This window comes from Camelus ferus, chromosome 11 (genome assembly GCF_009834535.1).
Source record: "Camelus ferus isolate YT-003-E chromosome 11, BCGSAC_Cfer_1.0, whole genome shotgun sequence".
Lineage (NCBI taxonomy): Eukaryota > Metazoa > Chordata > Mammalia > Artiodactyla > Camelidae > Camelus > Camelus ferus.
The window spans coordinates 37,229,280-37,237,352 of record NC_045706.1 but is presented as its reverse complement, the minus strand read 5'-3'; positions in this window follow the sequence as shown (position 1 = coordinate 37,237,352).

The following is an 8,073-nucleotide window of genomic DNA, read 5'->3' as shown; positions in this document are numbered from 1 at the left end:
TAAGCCAAAAGAAGAAAGGATCCTAGTGTTTCCCAAAAACATGAGATGCAGACTTAAGCTGAGCCTCAGGAACAACTGAAACCATGGGCTGAAGTATTATTAGAATATTTGTTTTGTACTTCTGCTTTTTCTGTTTTATTTGTTTAATGCTGAGCAGTACTTTCTCCCATCTCAGTCTTCACAGTTGAGCAAAAATACTACCAATACCTAAATGTATAGCTTCCTCTCAGACACACCTGCAATCTTGGTCCTGATTCCAAACTCCCAGAGAAACTAAACCGTTCAACTTGGATAAAATGCTTATTCCTGGTCCAATTAGTTGTCACTATGGAGAGGATTAGAGTTGGCTCAGATTTGGTCAGCTACCAACTCTTGGAATAAAGACAGAATAACACATGTGGATGCAGGGAATGGCAGTTTTCAGAGTAAGAGGATTCTGGAATTCAAAACAATATATATCTACAGATCTGAGCTTGCTATTTAAAGTCATTTATCTACTATCTACTTATTTGACTGAAAGGGAACTTGAGAGTTATTTTCCAATAGTATTTACAAAGATGGTACTTTTTTTTTTTTTTGCAGATTCCAAAAGACAAAAGCCAACTGCTTAATTTCAGTAACTCATTTTCAGTGTAAGTGATCTTGATAAATTCTGCAAAGGAATACAAGTAAAATTATTTAAATGGAAAAACAGCGTAAAATTACAGAGAAAATCACCCGATATATATGTGTTCTCATCCACACCAGCTGCTAAGAAAGAAAAGATTTAACTGATGTAATTTTCACTTTTCTTTTCCCTTTCTTGCCACAAGGGAAAAAAATAAGAAAGAGCTATGAACCAAACATAAGAGAAACAGCTAGAAGAAGAAAAGGAGATGGAGGAAGATGATGGTTTTAACTGACTGAAGAAATTCTGATTATGATGAGATTATTTTAAACTGATTTTGATTGATTTTGATTTTGATTCTGCTACTGATGGAACATAGGCTTGAAATGGAAATAAAGTTGTAACAAATATAGAAAATTCCATTTCTTGGACATCTATGTTTGTATACTAAAATTCATAGTAATTGCTTATTCAACAGCAGAATTGAGAAAATGCTGCCCAATAACTCTTTTCACTTATTTTTCTTAAAAAATTATTTTCTCTAACCCAGAGTTTGAAAGTAATTATTTAAAAAAATGATTCACATGCCTACCAATGTGTTTTTGTTTTTTGTTTTTTTAATATTTTCTCCCTCTGTCTTAAGGTCCTAGAAACTAAACTCTGACATTTTAACCATCTGGCTATATGTTCAAGTGGAATGATTTTATTTGCTAGAAAATTTTATTTGCTCCTTTGAGAGTCAGTCCTACTTAGTGTTCAATATATAAATCTTTTTGTCTTTTGTCTACTCATTTTCCTCACTTCCTCCAACCTTCCAGTACTTAAACAACATTACCAGAATGGGACCTCCTTGTATGTTATTCCTCAGTTTGCTAGTGATAAAAAGAATATTTTAAATATACTTCCATAGAGGCCACATGTGTACCATTTAGGCCTTAATATAAATCATGAGGAGAGGGCCTCCAGCATCCTATGAGTAAAGTCTTGAACTTGGTATGCTATAGTAGTTGGTCTTTGATCCAAGGAAATCCACAATTGAATTAGCAGAGATGATTTCTTTTTTTGGTTTCTTCTCTTTCTCATGCCGTTGGTAGATTTGTAGCTCAGAAAACTGTATCTCTGGAGACATATGAGGAATCATTCTATTTGCAGCGTCTGCAGCTTCTCTGATTCAGTAAGTGACTATTTCGTAACGGAAAGTGACAAAGCTAGACAGTTCAAGAGCATGAAACTTGTCATGACTCTATGGTAATAGTCTGTCATTATTCCAGAGTGGGGAACAGAATAAAGTGCTCACTATAACCAAGTGATAAATCAGATTATGCTAAGGGCCCTCTCTACCACAAAATCTTTCAGATTTACATTTTCCTTATTTGTGCACCAGCCCTGAATGGACTGGAAGGGCAGTGTCACATGGAAGATATTCACAAAAGAAAACCCCCCAGCTTGGTTCTTCTGCTCTAAGTTGTCAGTTGTCCTCTATCTGATGCTATCAGGCTTTCAGCAAAAAAGGACCAAGATGGCATAAGCTTATGAGCCTAGGCATGTTGGTTATAAATAACTATTTCTCGAACTACATTGCAAGCTCTGTGTGAACACCTAGCATTCTCCTGAGTATCCCCCAATATTTAAAATTTTACTTCTTTGCTTCATCTTGTTCCCAAAAGGATTTAAAGTGACTTCTAAGATACATAAAATACTTAAACTGATATAAATTATAAGTGAGTAAAAAAAAAGTAGAAGTATTAGTGTATCAAATAAAGTTAGGAATGAGGCTAATTCAAAAATCTAAATCATATGATCTTAAGAAGATTCACAAAATTTGTCTCACTTTATAAAAGAACAAGGAAAAAGTGACATCTAATGGGTTAGTTACACCCGATTTGACAATATGTTTATCACCTCATAACAATTATTTAGAAGAAATAAAAGGAAAATCATCTAAAGGATCCTCAAGGTGAAAAAAATTCTCAGCCCTTAGCATAGTGATAGGCACACAGGCTTACTGCTTAACAAGAACATTGAATCTATGACTATTACCTTAAAATATTATTTTGGAGAAATGTTTGTTTAGGTCTTCTGCTCATTTTTTGATTGGGTTTTTTGTTTTATTTAATTGAGTTGTATGAGTTGATTGTATGTTTCTCCAATGAAGACATGCAAATGGTTCAATATTACTAATTATCAGAGAAATGCAAATCAAAACTACAATGAGGTATCACCTCACACAGTCAAAATGGCCATCATTATAAAGTCCACAAACAATAAATGCTGGAAAGGATGTGGAGAAAAGGGAACCCTTCTACACTGTTGGTAGGAATGTAGTTTGGTGCAGCCATTAGGGAAACAGTATGGAGATTCCTCAAAAGACTAAAAATAGACTTACCATATGATCCAGCAGTCTCACTCCTGGGCATATATCCAGAGAGAACTCAAATTCAAAAAGATACATGCACCTCAATGTTCAGAGAAGCACTATTTACAATAGCCAAGACATGCAAGCAATCTAAATGTCCATCAACAGACAATTGGATAAAGAAGTTGTGGCACACACACACACACACACACACACACACACACACAATGGAATACTACTCAGCCATTTAAAATGCCATTTTCAACAACATGGATGGACTTAGAGATTGTCATACTAAGTTGGTAAGCCAGAAAGAGGAAGAAAAATACCATATGATATCATTTATATATAAAATCTAAAAAAGTGACACAAATGAACTTATTTAAAAAACAGAAACAGACTCATAGACAGAAAACAAACTTATGGTTACTGGGGGGAATGGATAAATTGGGAGTTCAGAATTTGCAGATACTAACTACTATATATAAAATAGATAAACAACAAGGTCCTACTGTATAGCACAGGGAACTATATTCAATACCATGTAATAGCCTATAATGAAAAAGAATATGAAAAGGAATATATATATGTGTATATACATATATATAACTGTATCACTATGCTGCACACCAGAAATTAACACAATATTGTAAACCAAATATACTTCAATTATATATAATAATTGAATATATATGTTATTTTGGATGATCCATGCTTTTGAAGAAAAGTCAGAAACAAAAATCAAAATGGCTTTTAAAAAATTTTTTTCTTATTACATCTAAACAATTTGGCAGAGACAGATTTATGGCCACAAATGTCTGATGACTCTGGAATGTGAAGGTGAATCCCCTGTCTTAGGAGGTTTTCTGCATCACAAGTTGAAATTAGCTCATATGAAAATTTGTGTGGGCTTTTATTGCTAGAGGGTGAAACTGGTCTTATCTAAACTTAAAATCCGAGTGGAACAATGTGGGAAAATATAAATAGTTGGGAACACTCCTACCAATTTGCACCATTTGATGTATGATTCACTTCTTTAGGCTATAACATGGGCTTACCATGTGAGCATGCCCTGGAATCCTTTACCATTCCACAAGGGAACTGATTTTAGACAGGGTTAGAAATTTGTTTTTTAACGGTTTTATGGAAGTTGAGCAAATTTTTATATTTTTGAAATATGTGAAAATGAATAGACATAGAATTAACTGAACGACCCAATCTGTTATTAAACTTGACTAATAATAAGTCACAGAACAATGAGCAAAAGACTCCTGAGCCCTTCAGGGGGTAGTGACTTGCTTCCAAAGAAAAGAGCACAGAAAGGTGAAAAAATAAAGAAATCTAGCAAACGCTAGCTTAAACAAGTGAAGAAAGTTAACGGCCCTACTGCTATCATATGGATGTCATCTACTCCCAGTATGATGTGATGAGAAGGGCGCTTCATCTGTGAGAGACTTCCACAAAATCTGTAACTCCAGCCTAATCATGAGAAAGCATCAGATAAGCCCACAATGATGGATATTCTACAGGATACCTGGCTATTCCTCCTCAAGACCATCAAGGTCGTAAAAATCAAGGAAAGACTCAGAAACTGTCATAGATAAGAAGAGACTGGGGAGATATCATAACTAAATGCAATATAGTAGCCTGCATTGGATCCTGGAACAGAAAGAGGATATTAGGGGAAAAACTGATGGAATATACATAATTTCTGGAGTTTAGTTAATAATAATATAACAGTATCAGTATCTTAGTTTGACTAATGTACCATGGTAACCTAAGACATTAACAGTGTCAAAATTAGGTGAGGGGTTTATAGGAACTCTGTACTATCTTCGATCATTTCTTTAAATCTAAAATTAAAAGTTTATTTTTAAAAAAGAGTCTTGACGTATCTAGTATTGATTAGCCTTGTGATCTATTCATTTTGGATAAAGAATAACATCTTTAAATTTAAGAGGAAAACCCAGTGGCAAGAGGAAGAGAATTTTCTAATTTAGCATAAATTAGCTAAGAAAATTTAAAAGGCATACAAGCCATGGCAAAACAAAACAAAACAAAATTCTTTGGAGCACAATGAATGTGAAGATGACTTCTTGTAATTCTGCTTAAAGATAATAAAACTCTCCAAATTGTTTTATAACTCCTCAGAGACGTGTATTCTCCTTATATTCTACCCCCCTGCCGCCTGTAACATGAACTTCTTAATATTAACCACATATACTTATCCCCATTATACATAGTCCCATGAGTCTGTCTTTAGAAAGTTCAAAGGGGATTTTTTTTTCACACCCAAATTATTCTGAAGTATTTTCCTTCTTTCTTCTTTTGGCATGTTTATCTTGTTTTAATCACCTTGCCTCCACCATGAAAAACAACAAATGGTGTCTGAGGTTCTGCTCTGTCAAACTAGTGAGCAGTGAAGGGAAGCTGGTGACCAGCTGTTTTCCATTTCTGCTATGAGTAGAAAGAGCAGAGACCAACGCCCAACTACTGAAAGAACTGCATACATAAGATCTACAAAGTATTCTTTAATGACCTATTGCTGTTAGAGCAGGTACCAAAGTGAAATAGAGTCTCCCACACTTTATAAGTACTGTCATGTTTTTGAAATAAAATTGACACACGTAGACTGGCTCTATTGGTCCAAATGAAACAGAATAAAAGAATGACGAATAAAGGGGGAGATATTCATGCTACAGTGTCCTACAAAAATATAAATGCAGGACACTCATTTAATAAATTAAACCCTTCTCTAGATGAAATAGAGATGTTTGGAAATGGAAAAAAGTAAAATCAAGGAACTTTATTCCTTTGCAGTATATTTAAGCACTAACATGTACAGAGCACTGTACTAGTTTGCTGGGGGGAAAAAAGAAGCATCAGCTTAATAAACCCAAGAGGAGAAAACACATAAATCTTCTATTATGAGGTATGAGGTAAATGTTAATTTTTCTAATAACAAATACAATACTGTTTTATGAGATGGAAATTGACCGGAGGGCACTAATAAGAACATGTTTGTCTGTTTTCTCAAGTGTGTTTTACAATATTTTAATGACTTGAATTTATAGTGGGAAGTTATCACCTTCTACTCATTTCCTGCAGGGGGCAGAATCACCCTGGAGGAAACAGTATAAAAACATGAGGAAATAAGAAACAAAATGAAGTAGAGTAAAAATAAAGTTTGTATTTTGGGGACTTTTTCCAATTTGAAAATTAATTATATTATCAATTTGTAAGAGTAACAAAAAAATTCTTCTTGAGATATTTAGCTACTGCTACCCTTTCATTTACCACCAGAAGCAATTTCTTTCAGCTACTCAATAGAAAGATTGGTTTTGTGCAATGCTCTATAATATCAAGTTCTTATTGTTCTTGGAGGTCAAGGACAATAACTGAAGTTTCACCAGAAAGAGGAGAGAATAGTTGAATCTTTCACAAGAAATTATCCAGTGCCTTCTGAGCCTGTATACTTGCTTTCTTATGCTGACTAGGTATCTCATTGTTGAAAAGTTCTTATCTTTCCAACTAAACCTTCAAAGAATCTAGTAAAACACACAGTAGAAAGCTGTAGTCCTTGGTGTGCTGTTAATCATTTAATAGCAAACTTCTCTAGAAAAAATATGTGTGTGTGCAATGTGTATCATCAGCTTATCAGAATTACTTTTGAATACTTTTGTTGATTTTTCCAAAGTTTTGTAACCATAAACAACCTATAGTTGCAACTGACAAATATGTGTGGTCTTGATATGAATGTTGATTGACAGTTTTCTTTACCCATTAAGATAAAAGTGAAACAATGAAGACATATGTCAAAAGTTCAACTCTTCATCAATGATGTGAGCAACATCTTTGATGAATCAGATATTAGTTTTAAAATACTGGAAGGCTATTTTCTTAACTTTCCGTGGTATACAATGTAACAGCTGCACGTACAACACACTTTTAAGTTTAATCTGCATTATTAATATTTTCTCCATCACTGTATTAAATCTAGAGACTATAAAGAAAATAAATTAAGCAATGATTTGTAGCATTGCCTATTTCTGTGATATAAACATACTTACCGTGGCCCATTTCAAACTACTAATGTAATGTCATTGAACACTGAGTTAGAAAGTGATGCTCAGTAGTTTATGATCATATGCTATTGCCGCCATATAGATGCAATAAATAACCTAAAGAGCATAGATAATAACAAAATGTATAGAATAATTAGAAAGTGCTGCATTTTGATTTATTACCTTTATTTTTATAATTTATTTATTATACATTTATTTGATTGTAAATTTATATAATTTTAATAATGGCTCATCTAACAACCAGCTTGCAAACTGAAAATTTAATAATCTACTATTGCAAAGTGAGCCAATTCCAGCACACCATTAGTTGCAGCAAATGGTTTTGTGAAATCTTTAGACAAAAGCCCAACACAAAAATTAATAAAATTAAAGCTATCCAAGATAGACTACACTCTGGGCCATCAAACAAACCTTAACAAATTTAAAAGAATAAATATCATACAATGTCTGATCTCAGACCACAATGAAATTAAACTAGAAATCAGCAACAGAAAGATAATTGGACATTCTCAGAATATGTAGAGATAAAACAACACATATCTAAATAATACACAGATCACAGAAAAATTCTCCAGAGAAATAAAAAGGGTTTTGAACTAAATGAAAATGAAAATAAAACTTTTCAAAATTTGTGGGATACAATGAAGGCATTACTTAGAATGAAATTTATAGAACTGAGTGCATATAATAAAAAAGAAAAAAATCTCAAGTCAATAATCTAGGCTTCTGCCTTAGGAGACTAGAAAAAGAAGAGAAAATTAAATCCAAAGTAAGCAGAAGAAAACTACAAAACTCTAGTAAACAAAATCAAAGATGAACTAAGTAAATAGAGAGATACTCCATGTTCAAGGATAGGGAAGACTCACTATTGTCAAGATATCAGTTTTTCCCAATTTGATCTATAGATCCATTCAATCTCAATCAAAATCCCAGGAAAATCATTTTATGAATATTGAAATACTGATCCTAAAGTTACATGGAGAGGCAGAAGAGCCAATACAGTACAGTAATCAAAGACAGTATGG